This window comes from Rissa tridactyla, chromosome 10, assembly GCF_028500815.1.
Source record: "Rissa tridactyla isolate bRisTri1 chromosome 10, bRisTri1.patW.cur.20221130, whole genome shotgun sequence".
In the NCBI taxonomy this organism is placed as follows: domain Eukaryota; kingdom Metazoa; phylum Chordata; class Aves; order Charadriiformes; family Laridae; genus Rissa; species Rissa tridactyla.
This window is the reverse complement of record NC_071475.1, coordinates 7397235-7417285: the sequence shown is the minus strand read 5'-3', so window position 1 is coordinate 7417285 and position 20051 is coordinate 7397235. Positions and strand designations below refer to the sequence as shown.

The 20051-nt window shown below is 40.2% G+C and overlaps 1 protein-coding gene across 1 annotated transcript in view; it reads right to left on the bottom strand.

Annotated features, from left to right (window-relative positions):
* The window catches only part of PTPRG (protein tyrosine phosphatase receptor type G), a 415060-nt gene that overhangs the window by 368833 nt on the left and 26176 nt on the right, over positions 1-20051 (bottom strand). The window lies entirely within an intron of this gene.

The window sequence follows — 20051 nt, the reverse complement described above, 5'->3', positions numbered from 1 at the left end:
GATTTTTATTACAATACATTTAATCAGTAAAAACAGATGCCTACCCACTGTCAACAGCAACAGAACATACGACTACAGCTGTCCTCTCTGCCCTCAAAAATTCCCCGCACCAAACATAGCATAAACAGCTGACCTCTAAACACTCAAAACACCCTTCTTCCTGGAGGCACTATGCAGCTTAATAATGTGGTGTCTCCCTGCCCTTTGCCTAGTTATAGTATGTTATTACTAATCCCATGGAGAGAGCACAACAACAGCTCAGAGGCTGATAAAAGGAGATAACACATATCCCCTCAAACACAGCACAATTTTCTCAGGGATTTGAGCCTATTTATTAGGCATCCTTATGCTGCTTGGGAGATGGCTACATCTGCTGTGTATCATACATCTGACTTCTTTGCTGAAGTGTGTCTATCGATTGTTGCAACTTGTTACATTTAAATAAACGTGGTTTAGAAGTGTTCCTCCATCTACTAATTATTGAGCAGAGAACAATTCTAAACTAAGGCACATTATCCTGTCCACACAGGATGGCAGCTGTCACCACCACTCCAGGTTTTCTACAGGTGAAGAATCATACTAATGCAAGGAATCATGCCAATCCAGACACACAAAATAGCCTCTTAGAGGTTTTGTAAATTCCTACTGCCAAATATAAACACACACACACTCTCTCTCAAAATACCAACATAAAAGCTTATTGGGAATGCACAAAAAATTGACAAGTTGCAACTGCATAGAAAAATAAGACATCATTAACTGCTGCATATTCTAAATTCCTTGGGGACACTGAAAAAACCCAACAATATATACATAAGAACAAGGAATTACAGCTTGGTGGAGAGCAACAAGCTCCCTACCAGCAAAAAATTAAGCTCACAACCCCATTTTAACAATCCTGCGAGAAATAAAACACAAAGAGTATTCTTTCCCCATAATAAAAAACAAACAAGCAGAAGTGGAAAGACACAGTAAAAGTACAGATACTTGAAAAAGTTCTTAGCACAACCTGCCACAGGCAAGAAACAAGCGCCCATGTAAACAGAAAAGGCCAGTAAAAACATGTATATAATGACAATACTTCCTGAATAGGGAAAAATAAAGCTGGAGCATCAACCAAAATTATGCCTTGAGTTAGTGGCTCATTGCCACCCAGATCCCATCAAGCAGCAGAAAAGAAAGCTGGCTTGATCCAAGATGCTGTTCGCATTTATGAAATGCTGATATTGGTACCAAAGCTCATAAAAATGAGTTACGGATGATGAGATCCAGTTTTGCTTATGTGGTACCCAAGCTGTGCCAGGTTCATTCTAATACACAGATGAAGATATTTACTGTCTCCATCAGCACACAATCCAGAAACTGCATGTCTAATGTGAGCAGAAAACACAGGAAACTTCATGGTTTCTCACTCACATGCCATCTGAGATGCCCTCAGGTAACTCACCGGGGCTCTAGAGGCTGCTTCAGAAGGACCTGGGTAGCCCATCCTTCCTTTGTCAATTTGCTGACCCTGAAAGCATTGTCTCAAACACCCTACAGCATTTCGAAAGATCCTAGATGCGTATGTATGCTTATGCAGCAGAATTGCGCCCAGACTACTCATTAAATGGTGTATACATGGTTTAAGCCTAACTTTCCAGAGCAGATTAAAATAAGTTTAAGAGTAGTCCCTCTCCTTTTTCTTTCCAGCTAAAAGAAGTTAAGAGACAAATCTCCCCTCTGGTAACGGGACCTAAGAAAGCCCAGGTGATGAGAAGGTTTCCGAGGTCACAACACAGACTCCCAGCTGAGACAGCACCCTCCACATCCCTTTGAACGCTGAAGCCAGTGTTAACTACAGCATCTCAACTGAACTGGCTCGGTCAGTGTTCAGCAAGGATGTGTGTGTGGTGGGGGTTATTTCCTACTTTCAGTGTATGGATCTGTTTCTGGGTAGGCACTTAATATTGTTTGGTTTTCTTTTTTTTTTTTTTTTTTTTTTTTTTAAGCTAGTATCACCTTTAGAAGATGAGAAATAACACCAGAAGAGTAGGCAGGAATATTTACCCTTGCATTAGAGCAATGCCTCGGAGCACACTGGCAAGCTCCAAGCCCCGCTGTCGCTGTGCAAGGTGCAGGAGGAACAACAAGAGACACCACTTCCCTTTCCAGGAACTCGCTGGTTCCTGGCCAAGACAGGTCATAACCCACCAGGCAGACAGGACAAGCTGGAGACTAAACATGCAGAAAGGGTAAGAGGTATTGGGAGGAGGCGGAAACAATAAGGTGAACAGCATCTAACAAAAGAATTAAATAAATACCAAGAAGAAAAACTCATAGTAGCGAGTGCTTAAATCTATTTCTAATCTTATTCAAAGGATGACAAATATTCTCAAGGAAACAACAGTTCCTGACACCACACCCACACATCATTATGCTAAAGCTTTAGCATTTTCTGGCTGCTCAAAGTCATTCCAGTTTTAAAGAAACACAACCTGCAAAATTCAAAACACAAGTTGGAAGATTCAGGCCCTGTTTCTGCTCCTGCAGCCCCAGCCAGTTCTCATGTTTCATAGTTATTTCACTCTAATTTCAAATGCCTTTTTCTGCTGCTGTACAAGACACACATACTACTCTAAAAGGACAGACTACAGAGTACCTACACTGTAAATAGATATTAGACTCCTGCATTTTGTAGTACTGTTCTAAACTATAATATTGATATTAACAATAAGATTTTTTGTGGCTAAGGAACTGTCTAATGTCAGTGGCACCCTTCAGTAGCAAGCCAGACAGGTTTCAGAAGCTCAGCCCATAATCCTCCAAGCTCTACTTTGTTCGCAATAACCAGGCAGCAACTGCTTGTACTACAAATTGACCCACCAGCCCAGCCTATTTCACAGCCCACAGGACACCAGAACTTCTCAGTATCGTGTCTCACATCAGTCTGCCAAAGCACAGCACTTTCAAAAGCAGTGACTAAAGACAGCAAGACCCAAGTCTATCCACAACATCTAAACTTTCCATGTATCAAATCCCCCTTTCCATACAAAAATCGAGCCCCGCCACCCTTAACCAGTGCTTCCCTTAAAGACTCAACGAAAGCATTGTGCCCTCTTTGCATGGAGATAGGAGAGGGAAAAGAGAAAGAAGGTAGGCCAGAGAGCGCTCACGGGGGGCATGTTCCTTGACCTGCCAAGGACACCCACTGCTTCCCAGTATGAGGCCAATGAGTCCTACAACAGAGCCGGGCTCCCCCAGTTCACCTCCACCAGCCGCTCCACTGAATACAGCACTCTAGTCTACAGAGCCGAGTTATACGGCATTTGCTATTGTATTTCATGTAGGTGCGTGCATTTACAATAAAAAGTATGCAAGAGGACAGCCTGGGGAGAACCCAGAGTTGATATACTGGAAGCCATTGCTCAAAAGAAATTCAAAACTGTGAACATAATCAGAGGTGTCCAGCACTGCTTTCAGCATTGTGCCATATGCACAGATGAAGCAGAGCGTAAGTTCTTGTCTCCGATTCCATCTATTCTCTACGATTTGAAAGACAGAAGTAAATTTCCAGCCTAAAGAAACAAAAATACTCTTGCATCCTAAAGAGGATGGAGTTAATGCAGCAAAACAGCATGAATTAACTTGAATTTTATACCCTGTAACTTGCATGTAAATAAAGCTAACTTTATTATGGCCCTTGTGTTAGCATACAGTCTCTGAATACCTCATCATGGATGGAAACGGAAACAACTTAAAAATCCCATGCACATGATAATAAGGCTTTGCAACATACTCAAAGAATACATATTCACAGATTTAGACTCCTTGTTGAAAAAACGGATATAAAACTGGAACAACTTAGAATTAAGCACTAAGTTTTAAGGAGGAAAGAAAATCATCATTCTTGCTTGGGGTTTTTGTGTGATTCTGGGTTGAGCTTGGGTTTTTTTTTTTTTTAAGGTAGAATTAAAGAATCGGAATTCATATTAATACAGCTATTTACTAATCTAAATTACTCTACTATCCCTTTCCCCCAAAATCATGCTGAGATAGTCCATTGAGATCCAAAAGCAGAATTACAGTAACAACAGTAATTACAGCAGTAATTGCGCTTTGGACGGGACAGAATTTCCTTGCATTCCCTCTATTGCTAGACAGAGTTCCTTCTCAGATGGGTCAGCTTGCTCCAGTGCGTCACAAAATAAAGCTTCCCGTTTTACTTCACATTAAAAATAGGAGTAAAACCTGCAGAAAAAAAATATTCAAAACTAGATCCTGGAGTGTTTCCCACTCTTGCCACATGTCTTTTTGTAGCAATTAACTATAATCAAACAGTATTCCTTTAAAAGCAAAATCTTTTTTTTTTTTTCCCTTTCCATTCACACAGGCAGAGTCCAAGATAAATATGTATCTACTCTAAATGCAAGATACTGGGGGGAAAATTTTTGTTTTTCTTTTTCCCCCTACATTCTTACTTCTTATGCACACACTGCTTATTATGTCAACTTAAAAATCTGTGCATAAGCTATCAGCAACGTGGGGAGCAGAAAGAGATTTCTAGCTCCACACTGAACAACTACTTATAAAGCTAAATGGGAAGGTCAGATTTTTCAAACACACTCCACCTCACTTGAAAATAATCATTTTTACTTTGAGAAAGCTACCCAAAGTTGTAATCAGACTCCCTGCTGGGCTAACATATTCCATGTGGAAGCCGGTACTACCAAAGTTCACGCTTAGTGGTAGGTGGGCTACCTACGTTAGAGCTACGCTGTAAATGCCTGCAAATACTGCAATCCACTTTTCAAGTGCAGCATAACCACAGCCTCTTTAAGTAACTGCAGGATTCTCAGCACATTCGCAGAACAGCCCCTGAATATTTCAGAAAGCATCTGTATTAACATTGCAACGCTTTTGTATTTTTGGAACGAACGCAGTTTTTGATTCCATCTTAAGTTTCAACTCAAGAACTGAAAGAAAATGACGTGGTTTTTTTTTTTTTTTTGAAAGTGAGAAATGTGTTGCTGCTGGCACTTATCTGGAATCTCTGCTCAATGCTGGCTTTAGCCAACGCCAACCGAGATTCCAGATGGGCTGCTGAGTGTTTTTGGTTTTTAAAAAACATGGCAGCCAATGCACCCATCTGGCTGCATATAGAAGTGATGCAGGAAAAGAGACCAAGCTCTACCGCTGTAATTGTGGTTGATAAATCAGGCGCTAAAATTGTGCACAGCAGGGAAGAAATATAAATGTATATACAGAGAGAAGAGCAAGCACAATTTATCTGCATCATTAGAGTAAGTGTTACCATTGAGTGACTGCCACCATGCTCCTCTCACACAAAAAGAAACTTTAGACTGCTGAATCACCGTTCTTATGTGAATGAGTTTTTAAAACATTTTTAATTGTATTTTAATGTAGTTTACAGCAAAGATTAGAAGCTTAGATGTGTAAAGTTCCTACACAAAGAGCAAAGCAGCAGACAGTACCGGTTCATGAATTTGCCCTCCAGGGGAAATCAGGGGTCAAATTATCTTTGCATTATTTTCAGCAGTGCTAAGTTACTATAAGATTATTTTTTTTTTCAGCCAGCTTACATTTACTTGCAGCAATAAGCAATTCCAAAAAGAGCACAACAGTAGAAAGCCCAGCAGGTCTAGCCATGATTATAAACTCAATGGCACAACAGATGAAACCAAAGACCTCAAACTATATAGCTTTGTATCCACAGCAGTAATTCTCCATGTGGCCAGATACTTCACATGTGGCCACCACAAAAAAGCACTGAGTATATTTTGTCATTAATACAGCCTCCCTGTACCCTCTATTGCCATGTATTGGAAAACTCTTTTTAGGTTCCCTGAAAGTAAGGAAGGTGAGGTCTCAAGGAGACAGCAGATCACCATCCACTCACAGTATGTTTAACAAGTGCTCACTAAAAAGGTGTCTTCCTCAAGATGACCCTGTCCTGACTGAACCCAGATTTTTAGGGGGTTTTTTTTGGGCGGTTTCACCAGGAAGTGCAGAGCAACAACCACAAAAAAAAACTCAAACAAGCCACCCAAAACCCAGGCCAGTAAATGTCACTGCTCTTTGACCTTCAGTTTTGACAGTACTTCATAGCCTGAGGGAGCTGCAGTTAAGCCTGTCATTCAGTTTAACAGTCCATTCTCAGCTGCAAACCAGCAGACCTGTTATTTTTCAAAGAACCGTGTTAAAAAAAACAAACAACTAAAGTTTTGCTATTTTTATTTGTATAAAATCAAGAGGCACAAGTCTAATTCTCTTCTTACTTAATGCTGATTTAGTTACTTCAACTTCAGTAGAGTAACTTCTAATTTACAGTGGCATAAGCAAGAGGCAAGTGAGAATGACAAAACTCTCTGGAGGAACGCTGATTAAGTGTACTCCTGGAGAGGTCTCTAGGGGTCCAAGTTCACCGTCAAGGCGTATGACCACCAGAGTGTCACACTCCTTCAGCTGCTGTGCAGGGTGATTGTCGAGTGACAGTTGAAATTACATGGAGTTTGCTTGCTCTTCTCCTTTCCTTGTGCAGTTCATTGCAACATTGATAGGAGGAAAAAAAAAAAAAGTCATAGCAACCAAGACACAGAAGGAAAAAGCCCAAGCATATTGAAATCAGTGGGAGTTCTGCCATCCAGTTTGCTGGAGCCAGGATTTCATGCATTGTCTCATTCTATTAATATTAAAGAAATAATGAGGACAGATGTACCCAAAAGGACATCCCACTCAAACTCTTAGAAGATCACGGGCATCTTCTAAACAGCCAGCCAGATGTTCCCAGAATCCCACGTCCTTTGCATCCTAAAGAACAGAACCATTTTATGCAGCACCCACTGAAGCATTAACATAGAAAGGTTCTGGCTATACTTTTACCAAGAATCATACGCGTTTGTCTCACTAAAATGGCAGCTTGCTTTGAGGCTGCATGTGCAGCAGTATCCAAGGGAGATTCATACTTATCAGTAGAGACTATTCTCTTTTCTTTACAGCGTTTTAACAAAGCACCAAGAAACAAATGAAATTCTGGATTCGTGGAAGGCAATAACAAAAACTCCTTTTTATATTACTTTTCCAATCTAATAAACACTTTACAACTAATATATTACTTTCATAGAACCATTAAAATTAGAAGCTAGACAACTACTTGAGTGATAAGTAACAGTATGATAAATCCTAGGGTCTTCTGTTTGCCATTTCGTCTCTACCCGAAGGAGTACACCGATTGCCAGCCTCAGCCCACAGGCACTGGGGAAATACGGCACATTGTATTTGTTGAACGCAGAGCTTTTTCTTTACTTTTTTTTTTTTTTAAAGGGTATCACTTGTTAACTAGGATTCAAGATTACTAAACAGAGAGTGTTGCTCTATAAAGAGAGACAATGAAATGTTGAGTCTACTGTCATTCTGACAACTGAAAACATCCTGCTGAGTTCGGACTGTCAGACCCAGAACTGTACCAGCAGCAGCATTTGAGCCACATTAGCAGCCTTCTCAGTGCTCCTCCAGACAGAGAGATGACATTGGAACCCACTGTAATCAGCCAGTTAATTTTTTTCCTATGTTAATAATATTTTAATATACTTTATCTTCAGCTAGGTCAGGGCACTAACAATCTCTTGTAGGTAGATATTCTTTCCAGGAATTTCAGCATATCTTTGTAAAACACACTTCAGTATCAATATTTGATTCCATTTTCATCTTGGATAATCTGGCATCTGTGTGCCTTCTCCACTTTGAGGTCCCAAATGGATACATAGAGATATGGAATTCTTTCTTTTTAATTGATTTTTAAGTTTCAATAAGCCTTAGCTGCTCCTTTGTAAAGCCACCAGACAATGAAAAGCAGTTCAAAGGTGAACTAGTAACTTTAAATGAAGCCGGTCCAGAAATAATGGACTTCTGCCCCAAATCATTCCTCTCTATACCCTCTGAGGGTATAGTACTGTATATATAACATAACTAAGGGTTTCTGCTGCACAGAGGTCACCCAAGAAATCTCTGCTGGTACTAGAAGCTCACTGCAGAGGCTGCAAACAGCTTAGCTGGTTCTACATAAAACAAAGCCAATAAAAAAAGCGTGATGAGGTACAATAATCATCCTTGTCACCCTGCTCACCTCCCTGCCGTGTATGGCAGGAGGAGGTCAGGGACCTCATGAATGTCACAAAGAAACACTTTGCTCACTATTTTCTGTAATCGCTTCATATCGCTCAGGACACTCACAGGGGTGATACTGGTAGGATCCCATATTACGTGAAAAAAGAAGTGCAATTATCATGGAAAACAAATCTTAAAAGTCTAAGAACTAAAAAAGGCACAAAATAGTTGAGGCAAATAGACCTATGTAGGCTTAGATATTATGAACACATAGGGCAGAGTCTGGGTCAATTTTGAGAATTTGGATTTGGAAGTTCTGGGCTCTCCTTGGAAGAAGAGCCCAGTTCTCATCTGATCTGAATGGACTCGCATTTACACAGACGTGTATGAAGTGCATGAAGCCTTGTTTTTAATTATATCAATAACGTTTATTTTTAGGGCTCAGATACAGAAACACTGATTTCATTTTTGTTACACAGCACTGCCAGTAAAACCCAAAGTTAAATACTATATCAGAAAAGAAAAAAAAAAAAATATTTTTCCATAATATCCTGCAGACTTTAGGCAAATTTACGTACATGGAGGATGATCAAATTTATTAGCAGTTGGTGGATTATGTGGGCTTTCATGAAACATCTCTGAATTATGGTGCAAAAAAAAAAAAAACGGTAAGTCAGCTCCTCAAATACCCATTTCTTAACTGTTGTCTAGCAGAAACCTGAATTATTGTCAGCAGCAAGCTGAGGAACAGCTGGGCCCTTGAGTTGTTCTTAGTTACTCTTCCTTGGTACATCTCCAGTATTCACATTCCCAGTAGCTAAACTTTTTTGCTTTAACATCCAGAGGGTGTTCCACGCAGACTCCTCCATACCAGCACTATCACAACCACCCACTCCCGTTGCCTTTGTCCCAGTATCTGTGTCTGGCATTATACAGATACTGTTTGAGTGGGGAAAGAAAAATTCAAATGGGATGGGATTTTGCTCTCTTCCCAGAGCTGCGAAAATAATGCAACTGTTTGAATTCACTGCAGGGTTCTCATTGGGGAATAACAACACTCAACATAAAAGATATTAAATAATTAGTAGCCAAAAGAAATTGTTCTAAACACTGCGCGTGGCTTGTTTTACCCCACCAGTGCAGGCGGCTAACTCTGGTAAAGCAGTTCCTCTGTCAGCTGGGACGGTAAGGGTGCATCCCTCTCTGCCAGCCAGCGACTGAATAACAAGCCTCCTGAAAAACAAGGGCTTTGTACTCAAGGTGCTCCACAACAGCACTCTCAATTCTGCTGCACTGATTGAGAGAGGCTCCTCTGCCTGGCCTTTCACTGCCAGACAATCCCAACACCATCCCCAAAAGGCATCTGTGGAAAACACGCAGCCTCCCTTGGGGCGAGCTGAGAAAGGTCCTTACACAAGGGCAGCGAGCGCAGAACTGACAAACTGCACAATGAGAGGAACTGAATGAACAGCATGAGCTCGATTTAACAATGCTTTTACAAATCGAAGGCTGAGGAGCCAGAGGCAAAAAAGGCACATATTAGACGACTGGGTCAACGCTAGCCTGATAGCGGGCAATTTCACTGTAAGGAGAAAAAGAAATAAGGAGCACTGTTTTGGAGGTAAGATTTAGTAACATCTAGCTCCTGCACTGAAAAAGAACAAAATCTATCCGAAATGTGTAACCACGTAAAATTTGTCCACCAGACATATAGAAAAGAAGAGACTTAACACACATCAAGTCCTTTGTGTGATTTATCTTCAGCCGAGGCTACTGAAGTCATGTATCAAACCATTCATTCACAATTACCAGGACGCTCCCATATGAAGGGGACTTACTGACACATTAAATACAAGCCAGATAAGAACCATCAGTTTTGCAGCACAGCTTTTGCTCACAGAAAAGTTTATTCATGCACACACACACACAAACCTGAACAATTAGAGCTACCGACATCACTTATAAATTCTGCTATTCATCATCCCAAATGTTACATTTGGGAGCTGGGGGAGGAAGGAGCCTACAACCAGTCAGATTTAATCATAACATCTGCTAAGAACTCCCAACCTTCCATTTCATTCCAACGAGAAGTAACCTTTAAGAAGAACACACAAAAAAAAGCTACACTCTGTTCAACAAAACCCACTTGAAATATTTAATGTCAAGGCACTGATAAATTTAAGAGAAAAGGTTGAGATGTTTCAGTATCTGCATAAGGCTGTTGGAGCAAGTTGCAGATTTACGGTGTCTGGCCAGAGCTGGGGGATATAGCATTAAGGATAAAGGGGCTCAATCCAACGTGCTGCTTCAATCCAAGCAAGCTTTGATTTATATTAATTCCTTCCGATTTTAAAGATTCTGTGCCCATCTAATACCTGGCAGTACATTAACTGGCCAACTCACCGGGGAGACACTACAAGCCAGGAGGATGTCATGGTGGGGGCAGTTATCCTCAACCTACATAAAGCTTGGGAAAACTGTCAGTAATCCAGCGCAGATACAGGTCAGGAACTACCAAGTAAATCAATGACCAGGCAGAAAGAAATGAGTACAACAGAAGCACAGAACAATGATTACCCAGGCGGCTACGGCCCCTGCCAGCACCAGTCTTGCACTGACGTTTATCACAGACTTTCCCCCGACCCCGTAACTAAGGAGAGAGAGAGAAAGGAAAGGGGAGAGAGAGAGAAAGGAAAGGGGAGAGAGAGAGAAAGGAAAGGGGAGAGAGAGAGACAGGAAAGGGGAGAGAGAGAGACAGGAAAGGGGAGAGAGAGAGAAAGGAAAGGGGAGAGAGAGAGAAAGGAAAGGGGAGAGAGAGAGAAAGGAAAGGGGAGAGAAAGAAAAACACACCACAGTTCTGCGCCTTGGATTGCTCATGGAGAAAAAAGGAGGAAATGGGTTTAAAATTACAGAGGAAGGAAAGGTCTGCAGACCAAGAAGAACACTTTTTTTCCCCTTCCAAAAAACACACAAGGCTGAAAGTATACAGTTCAAAAGTTTTATAACAGCTTGAACTCCACAAGCTTCCTTGCACCCCACTGGAAAGGGACGTTCCTTTAACCATAGCCTTTAGCAACAAAGCTCCTCCATAAACTAGTCAAATTTCCACTAGAAATATATCAGGATACACTGCAAATATGGATTAACAAGAAAATCCCATACAATAATTTAGATGGCAACACATAGTCTCATCTTCAGTTAGTTCAAACCAGGTGAGGTCTCCTGCGGCCACCATTAGGTTCAAGGTCAAACACCTCCAACCCAGGCACATGCAACTGTAATGCCACCAGCATTTAGAGGCCAATGGAGAACACCTAACGAAACTAATCCAGATTCATTTCCAAAAGATTTCACTTTTTTCATCCCCCGCCATCACCACATTACATTTCCGGTTTAATTTTGTTTCAACAATGTGCTTCACAGACTAAAATATTACACTTAACATTTGACACTAATGCGTTCGAACAAAGTTGACGCATTAAAAGGATTACACATTTACAGATTACTGAGCAGGTTCTTCCTGGATGTCTGCCGAAAAAAATCCTGCAAATATTCTGGCTCTAGGCTCTCCCGGTTACACCCAGCATTCGTCTTGATAGGTTAGTGTAATCAGTTTGCATGCCACAGAATGATCTGAAGCAAGCAATTGGGCTGCGTTTACTAGCGCCAAGCAGAGTTACAGAACCTGAATAAATTAAAGAGGAGGTTAAACATCAGCTAATTCTACTCGCAACACATTGCTGTTTATTCTGGTGCTTTGTCAATTTAGTAATCCAGCAAAACCATATACGTGACTTATCTTGTATGTGCAAGCAAGAGATTATTAGGAGGGAAAGGAATTTTAGTTCTCTGCAATGACAAGCCTTGAACATTCAGAAAGAAGAGAAAAAGGAAGAAAGGAGAAAGTTACCAGATAAATTGGGGTTGCAAAACCAAAATAAAGGTTTCACGTTTGCTTATTTTTAAGCAGTAGGAATTCACATGTTCCAAAGCCAATTTACTTCTGCAGATTTAAGTACTGAAAATGCAACGAGAGAAGAGTCATGCACGTATGCCTTGCGAGCTGCCGACTCACGGGTCTCTTAGACGTAGGGACAAATCTGAACTAGGTTAATATATATTAACAACTTATACTTGCCATTTCAAACTTGTAGTGTTAATTTGAACTTCTACTTGCTCGGGGGGAAAACATGAATTTTGAAATAAGTCTTTAATCACATCAGGATACAACCATATGTTCCACCAAGAAATAAGTGTTTCTTTCAAACTTAGTATGGGGCAGAGAGGAAGTATTGTTTTGTGTTAGTAACTCATCTGAGAAAGAATTATGAAATACTTAAAGTCATACACACCCTTCCTGCCTCTCTGGGAAAGGAAGAGTGCATTTATTTATATATTCCATTCAGAAAGCTATATTTGAAAGCTATTTTAAGGCTGCAGATTGAAGTGTCCAAGTGGCAACATTAAAGCAATTTGGACAAAAGGCACTTTTTTGCCTGCTATATTTGCATGATACTATAGTCTTTAGATGAATTATCAAGTGATATATTTTCAAAAGATTCATGCCACGGTCAATGCACAAATGGAATGGGAGCACTGAAGAACACACCACCACACCCTCAACTGCCTACAGGTTTCATACCTGCAGAAACAATCCTCCACCAGAGCACTCCAACGCTGTTTCAAGTTGTGATCCATTTTAGAAAGCTCATTCCTGACAGACCTCATGTTTCTGCTTTTTTTCCAATTAGTTTTATGACCTTATCTGTTGTTTTTTTACATACTTACATATTGCTTGAAAAGAAGAAATTTCTAAAGGTTCTATCAGTAGGCGTGAAGGAAGAACTTAAATCCTCACTGTTTGATGAAAATGTCATCAACGGGAAAGCGATTCCTTTATACGCTCTCTTCAAACACTGAATATTTCCTTCAGTGTCATATCGAGGGATCTTTGCAGATCCAACGATGCTGAGTAACAAGTGATTTTCTTTTAGTTCCAAAACAAGCAACAAGCTCCTATTTGACAACTTATGAGCCCTTGGTGTTACCTTCAGTCCACAAAACACCCTAAATTCTGCTTTCCTTCCCTGATTCGTTCCACCACTAGCCTTTTACTGCATCCTTCAATTTTCAGCACCAACCAAATTAAAAGAAGTGTTCAGAACTCAAACTGCTAATCACCTGCTTGTAACTATTGATCAGCAGCTTTTATGACCTACTACAGCTGAATGAGAAACAACCACAGAAATTAAACAGCACGCTACATTTAGACTTTTGGAAGCAGACATCCTCCCACGCCTTTCCAGTAGTTACTTCCCCCACTGTTTTAGCACAGCAGCTTGAACAGCTGTGCAACGCACCAGATAGATAGATAGAAACAGATCCATCTGGAAAAGGATGCATTTCTAGGGGTTTTGGTGTTTCCTCCCAAAATCTGATCACTGCCCTGACATGGATGATACTTGTGCCAACACAGCACGGAAGACTCCACACAGAGCTAAGAGTGAATAGCCAGCGCCAGGCAGAGCGGCAAAGCCTCCAGCAAAAACGCAGAGCGCTACAGTCTGAGAGACACTAGAGAAAGACCATCCATCCATCCATCCACTCCTCTCCTTCAAGACACAAACCAATAAATTTGCAGTAATAAAAATTTGCAGAGTCTGTATTGATCAAATACAGGGTAATCAACTTCAAGACTCCTGGACAGTCAACATCTGTGGGGTTTTGTTTGGTTGCTTTTAATGGTTTTCTTGTTTCCTAATAGTCCTAAGAAGGCATAAGCCACATTGTGGCAAAACAGCCACATTATTTTCCTTTCATAGATTGCTGTTACATGCCACTGGTTCAAGAACAGAAAGCTTTCAAGCCTTCAGTGTTCACCCACTACCTTCAGAATGACAACAGTTAAAAAAAAAAAAAAAAAAAAAACCACAAAAACCAGCCTCCACAAAAGCAACTGTGGGTAGGAAAGGGAGGACAAAAAACCCTTGCTTGAATACTTTCCCATGAAGTAGAAAAGAATCCTTCCTATCATTTCCTTTCCCCTACAATTCAGTTTTGTTTTGTTTTTTTTTAAATAAAAAAAAAGAGAACACCCTAAGCAGCTTACATATTCATGAAAAAAAGGATGCAAAAAAGTCTGCCTTTCTTAAAACATACACTCTATTTTTCTATAGTCTCAAAAAGCAGACAATGTATTCTTACTTAAATTCTCAGCAATGTTATTCTGCACTAAACCCCTATTTGTCAAATTGGTACCCAAAAGAAGATATAATGCCCTAGGAGGGGCCATTTAGAATGCAACTATTTACAGAGCCCCAACTGCAGCAGTCGCTTTGTACCTGGGCTATCGTGTATTTGAAAGCAAACAGTTTATCAATGAGGAACAGACTACGTGCATTTCTTTCCCTGAGCTCATTACCGTCCCAAAACCTGCAAAGGAATGCTTGTCGGATACAGATGACAAAACATGAAAATCACAATAAAATCCAACCATCTAATTAAAATAAATAAATAAATAAATAAAAATCATTTCATATCTCTCATCACTCTCTCCTCCAATAACGACAAAAAAAATGTTGGTTATACAGCAGGTAGGGAGCCACCATATCATATCAAATATAAAACTAAGAAGTGACCAGCCAACAACAGGCAGACAGTGATTTCACATACCATTAAATAATTAAAGCTAAGTGTCCAAAGATTCTCGTAACCACACAGTTTGACGGGTTTCAGGAAGCACAACTCAGTGTTTCACCGCATATTCAAAAAAGAGCTCATGTGTGTTTTACAAGGTCTCTGCACTCCTGTGAACCTTGTCCATTATAAATACAGGCTTTAGATATATTCTCACTTTGAGATAACTTACACAGTTGACTATTTGCAGGGCAAACGAATGCAATCAAACACTAAAGCTTCAAGGAGATTAGAGAGCTGCCAAGGTCTGAACTGTATCAACAGCTTGAAGTCCGCTCATTCAATAAAGCTTTGACAGTATTACACTGGCAAAACAAACAAACCCATGGTATCCGCATTGGACATAGCTTCCTGTTGCACTAGCTCTTTCTACTCATGTAAGCGGGAGGGAAGAGGCATCTCTTAATTGCCATTGCTAGAGAAAGAACGTGATCCTACCAGCACAGGAATACTACAACAGAGAGCTTTTGGGCCAGCACCCAGAGTTAGAGCCCACTGGGGGTACACAGATTAAGCATTCTTGCTTTATTTCAAGACCAAGTTTGCTCAGTTTTAGCTATTGCTCCCCTCCTACCGCACCCTCTTTTTCAAGTTAAGCTGTCATGTGGAACTAAATCAAATGTCTTAACGAAATCAAAGTATATCACATCACTGCATTTCAGTAAAACTTGAAGCTCCACTGCAGAAAGCCTGACTGGTTCCCACAAAACAGTGATGGTCAGCATGAATTACATTACTGTCTTCTACACACACTATTCATTGTTTCCCACATCCGCCTTTCCTTGTTTTGTCTGGAATGGATCTGAGGCCAACACACAGTCCCTGGTTCATCCATATTTTAGCCACCTGAAAATAACGGCTGTTCTCTAATCCCCTCATGTTTCTCAGTGTTCTAAAATGTACTAGAAGTCTTTAATATTTTGGGGGCGTAAACTGCTACCTTAAAATGTTTATCCTTAACAGTGATTGTTTAACATTCTCTTTACTTACTGGAGAAAAGTTACGTTATTATTCTTGCAATATGGGAACACAGCATCTGGTTCCCCTCTTACTACAAAACAGACATTCATTCAGTATGATATAGATGAGTGGGTATTGGCAAGTTTACCATCCTCATTCATAACATTTCATATTTGTTTCTTCCTCACTTCATTCAAAACGTTTCTTCTCATTAAACATAAATCAGTTGACCAGTAATTCTTCATTGACGCCTACCTTCCTTTATCAGCTGTGTTGACTGCAACTGCTTTGTTTGGTTTTTTTTTCCTGTAAGTTTCCCTTTTTTGTTATTTGTACTTTCTAGTCCCTCTAACCATGACTTTTATTTTGAAAACACAATTATTTTTTCTCTGAGAAGAACATCTGGTTTTGAAGGGTGTATAACAAAGCATTTTAAATGGTTTCCAACTACTTCTGTTTACACTGATTTTCTTCCCAATCAGTAAATTCTTCATGGCTTTTAAGTATAGAAATAACAATTCTTCTAAAACCTTTGCATATTACTATATGCATGTGTGTCTAAAAACACACACTCAATATCTCAAACTTCGGTTAACGTTTCATTTGTACATAAACTTACTGGCTTCAAGCTCATGAGACTTGAAATACATATACAGAACAGAGGTGCTGTTACCTCATTTCTTTTGAGAGATCTTCTACATCTCCAGCAGATTTTAAGTGGCTGGAAAACCTGCATTCTACTTCCTTCTACAGGTTTCACAGATCCTGTCTCCCTACTTTTTGTGCTCAAGCACTAAAAAAGAAACTAGGCGTTAGAGTACCTCAGGTGTTCTGGAACGCCGTACAGCACACAAGGGCCAATACACAGCATTCAGTGTTTAGAACCGCAGCATTTCCAAGCAAACCTAAATCGCCAAAGTTCAGTTCTGATTCAGTGCCTCTTGGCTTATTATTTCGATATGCAAGAATCTGCTTATTCGAGTGCTGCAGATTTATGCATTAATGATAAACAAACTTTCATTTTCATAACTATTAGAAGAGAACTGCAGGCAGCGATAGCAAAATTGGGAGCTGGTGAAGCTTTGTACCCGGAGAACTCAAAAGCAATATACCGAAGAGCTGTATTCTCCACGACCTACAAGAATTCATTTTACTTACTGTGTAGAGAACACTTTCATACTTGGGAGAAGGCAGAATCTCCATTTCTATAGCTCATTAGTAAGCAATTTCCATAGTTCATTAGTAAGCAAAAGGAATGTAAACCGACACCTTGAAAAATTGTTCTGTGCTTAGTAATAAACTTCTATTCCTTTCCAGGGTTAAGGCAAATATGCACAGTACGTACGCTTCAGATTTGCATTTCATGAATTTAACACTAGTGTGGCAGAACAAAAATAGAATAGCTTTATTCGTCCATGGAAGATAATATACTAGGTTCTAGCCTTCACTAGAAAAACCAATCACTTCTCTATCAGGTTTTGGACATTTTAAGCGCTTGGGAACTCACAAAATTGTGATTCTTTCCTCTGGAAACTATAGAGCCTAGCAAAACACATAACCTACTTAATACATCATACTTTTTATAAAAAAAAAAAAAAAAAAAAACACTTTCATTCAGGGCTCTCTGAGCAATTGCCAGGAGAACAAGATTAAACCTTTGAGTGTTCCTGTGAAGGACAGAAGTGCTGGAAACAGACCTTGAGGTAATAATAGTGCCAGGCATGACTATTAGCCCATCTCCTATGGTCCACACATCCAAAAGAAATTAAAAACAAAACAAACTGAAAAAAGCTGTTTATAAAAATCCTCCATGCTTATTTCTTAAAAACTTCCCTTCTCCAAGTGACTATTTTAGTGCGTACGGGTTCATGGAAACCCACGGTGCAATTAAGTGATATTTCAGCAGCAGAGAACACCAAGAATGTCCCCCCATACTCTCCATACAGCGCCAGGCACTCGGGACAGTTCGTACCTGAACATCAAAAGCAAACCATCGGCCAGTTTCTTAAGTAGTGAAAATAGGCACAACTCCACTGACTTCAGCAGAAATGTGCTTATTTTGGCTGACGGTAAATTTGATCAAGGCTCTGCATGAAGGCTCTGTGTTCAAACAGCTGCTTATTTTAGGGCTATCACCGTGTTCATCTAGCAGTTGCAGAGTCAGTTGCCCTCCCCTGTAAAAGAACATAGAAAGACACATTTCTCCCTTTCTTCCATTGAAAAGCACCCAAGCCAACAGAATCATCACTGGTAACAACACACCAAGCGATCCTATCACGTTGAGGAAGTGATTCATGGCATATTGTGGTTTTAAAACTGCTCATTTATACCAGCTGAACCAGACAGTTCTTCTTCTACCATTTCCTAGCAGTATTAATTATTGTTTTAACATTTTAATAATAAATTCTCATCTCCCCTTCACTTAGAAATAATATTTCTGCTTTTAATGCTTCTCTGAATCTTTAATCTTGTCTCCAAGAACATTATCTCTTCCATTAAAATGATGTGTGTGAATATACACACAAATAGTCATTCAATCATTCCTTATAGTTTTACTATTCTAGAGATACTCCGGAAAGGCTCTTTCCATAGCTGAAATTTTCAGGTAAAGCAGTTTCTTGACAGCACGATACAACATGATCCGTTTGATGAAGCAGGCAAAAAGCTGAAGTCATTTACTTCCATAACACTGGTTAACATTGGAAGTCTCACTGAGATCAATTTTAATCTGCCATTTATTACTACTTCGAGAACTCTACATGCCTTCAAGAGAATCTACAGTAAACCCTTGCCCTTTTTATCTCCTTCATACCTGAGATCACAAAACTAATATAAGTCACAAGCTTTAAGAAGATATTGCTTTCCTGTTGACTCAGATTGCTTCCAAGCAGCTTTGCACACAAAGGTATCATGGCATTACATCACACGGACCTTTTAAACTTGCAGTAAAAGGCAGCAATAATGCATACAAAACAGCTGGAGAACAGGTTTCATTTCAGCAAGACGTTTTGGCGATCCTCTTTAGAGGAAAACCTTTGTCTTCCTGCTAATGGATTGCTACCATAAATGTTTCACGAGCATAATGTTTTCTGCGGGTGCTAAGTAAGAAAAAGACAAAAAATACTTGCCACTTTCCAGTAAAACAACTGAACCCTGAGCCACTGAATAAGAGTACTCAGAACAAATGTCTGCACATACATAGACACACTATTAAAAATAGTTTCACTGATCAACCAGAACATTGCTGGGTTGAGAGCCGCACCTTCACGCTTCACAAGGGAGCTGTAGCCATGCAAACCTCTACTGAGCTGCAGCAGACAGAAGACAACCCACCTCAGAACAAAACAGAAACTTCACAAGAGTTCTACCCAAGCAAATTTGGTTTCAATGGCACTTCAATTTTCTTCCCTTTGCAGTGTGTGAAAGGACGTTTATGATGTACATGCAGCAAATTATTAGAGCAACAAATATGCATTTTTGCCAAAACAGAAGGGGAGCACACCAAGCAGTGCCGTCACTCATACAGCTTCATAAAGAATTTACTTGCAATTTTTGTAAAAAATTTAAAAGAACAATAATCTGCTTGTTTAGTGAGAAGCTTCTCACTTTCCCCATTTTGGCTCCAATTCAATAACACACTTAAAGAATCCAAGAGTGAAGTTCATATTTAAGTATGTTCCTGAGTTAAAGCCAAGGGGTGAAAATGGGCTGTAGAGCCAATGCAGAGGGATCACAGCATTAAGCCAACGGTACCGACGGTTGCAACATAACGCACCTAGCTGGACAGGCACGGAGTATGAAACTTAAAAACATGACGTATGAGTCTCTCCTACATTAGCTAAGAGCTTCTGCTCCAACAGTCAACAACATAATGGTTCCAAAGCACCTTTATTTGGCTGTGCCTTGAGCACAAAGTCACAATGTCACATCAGCTATCTGCAGGCTCGTGCCACCTGCGAGCTCTCATGGCTTCCACCAATGCCTGCGACTGTGCGACTCCTCAAGAGACACCCACAAACCCCGTGTCAGATAAGCTTTACAGCTACCGGCGTCTGACCGTTCACACCGCTCTCTGCACTGGGGTCAAACGGCAAAGTAACTTTTTAGGGGTCCACCTCCCCTCAAGGTCATGTTCATTAAATGTGCAAATTACACAACAGCCTAGATGATTCACGTTTGTGAAGCAGTGCTCTAGAACTACTACAGAGTAAGAAGGAATCAGCTTGTTTAGTAACCAGTCCTAAATAGACAAAAAATAAGATTATGTCTGTCACAGAAAATATACTCCA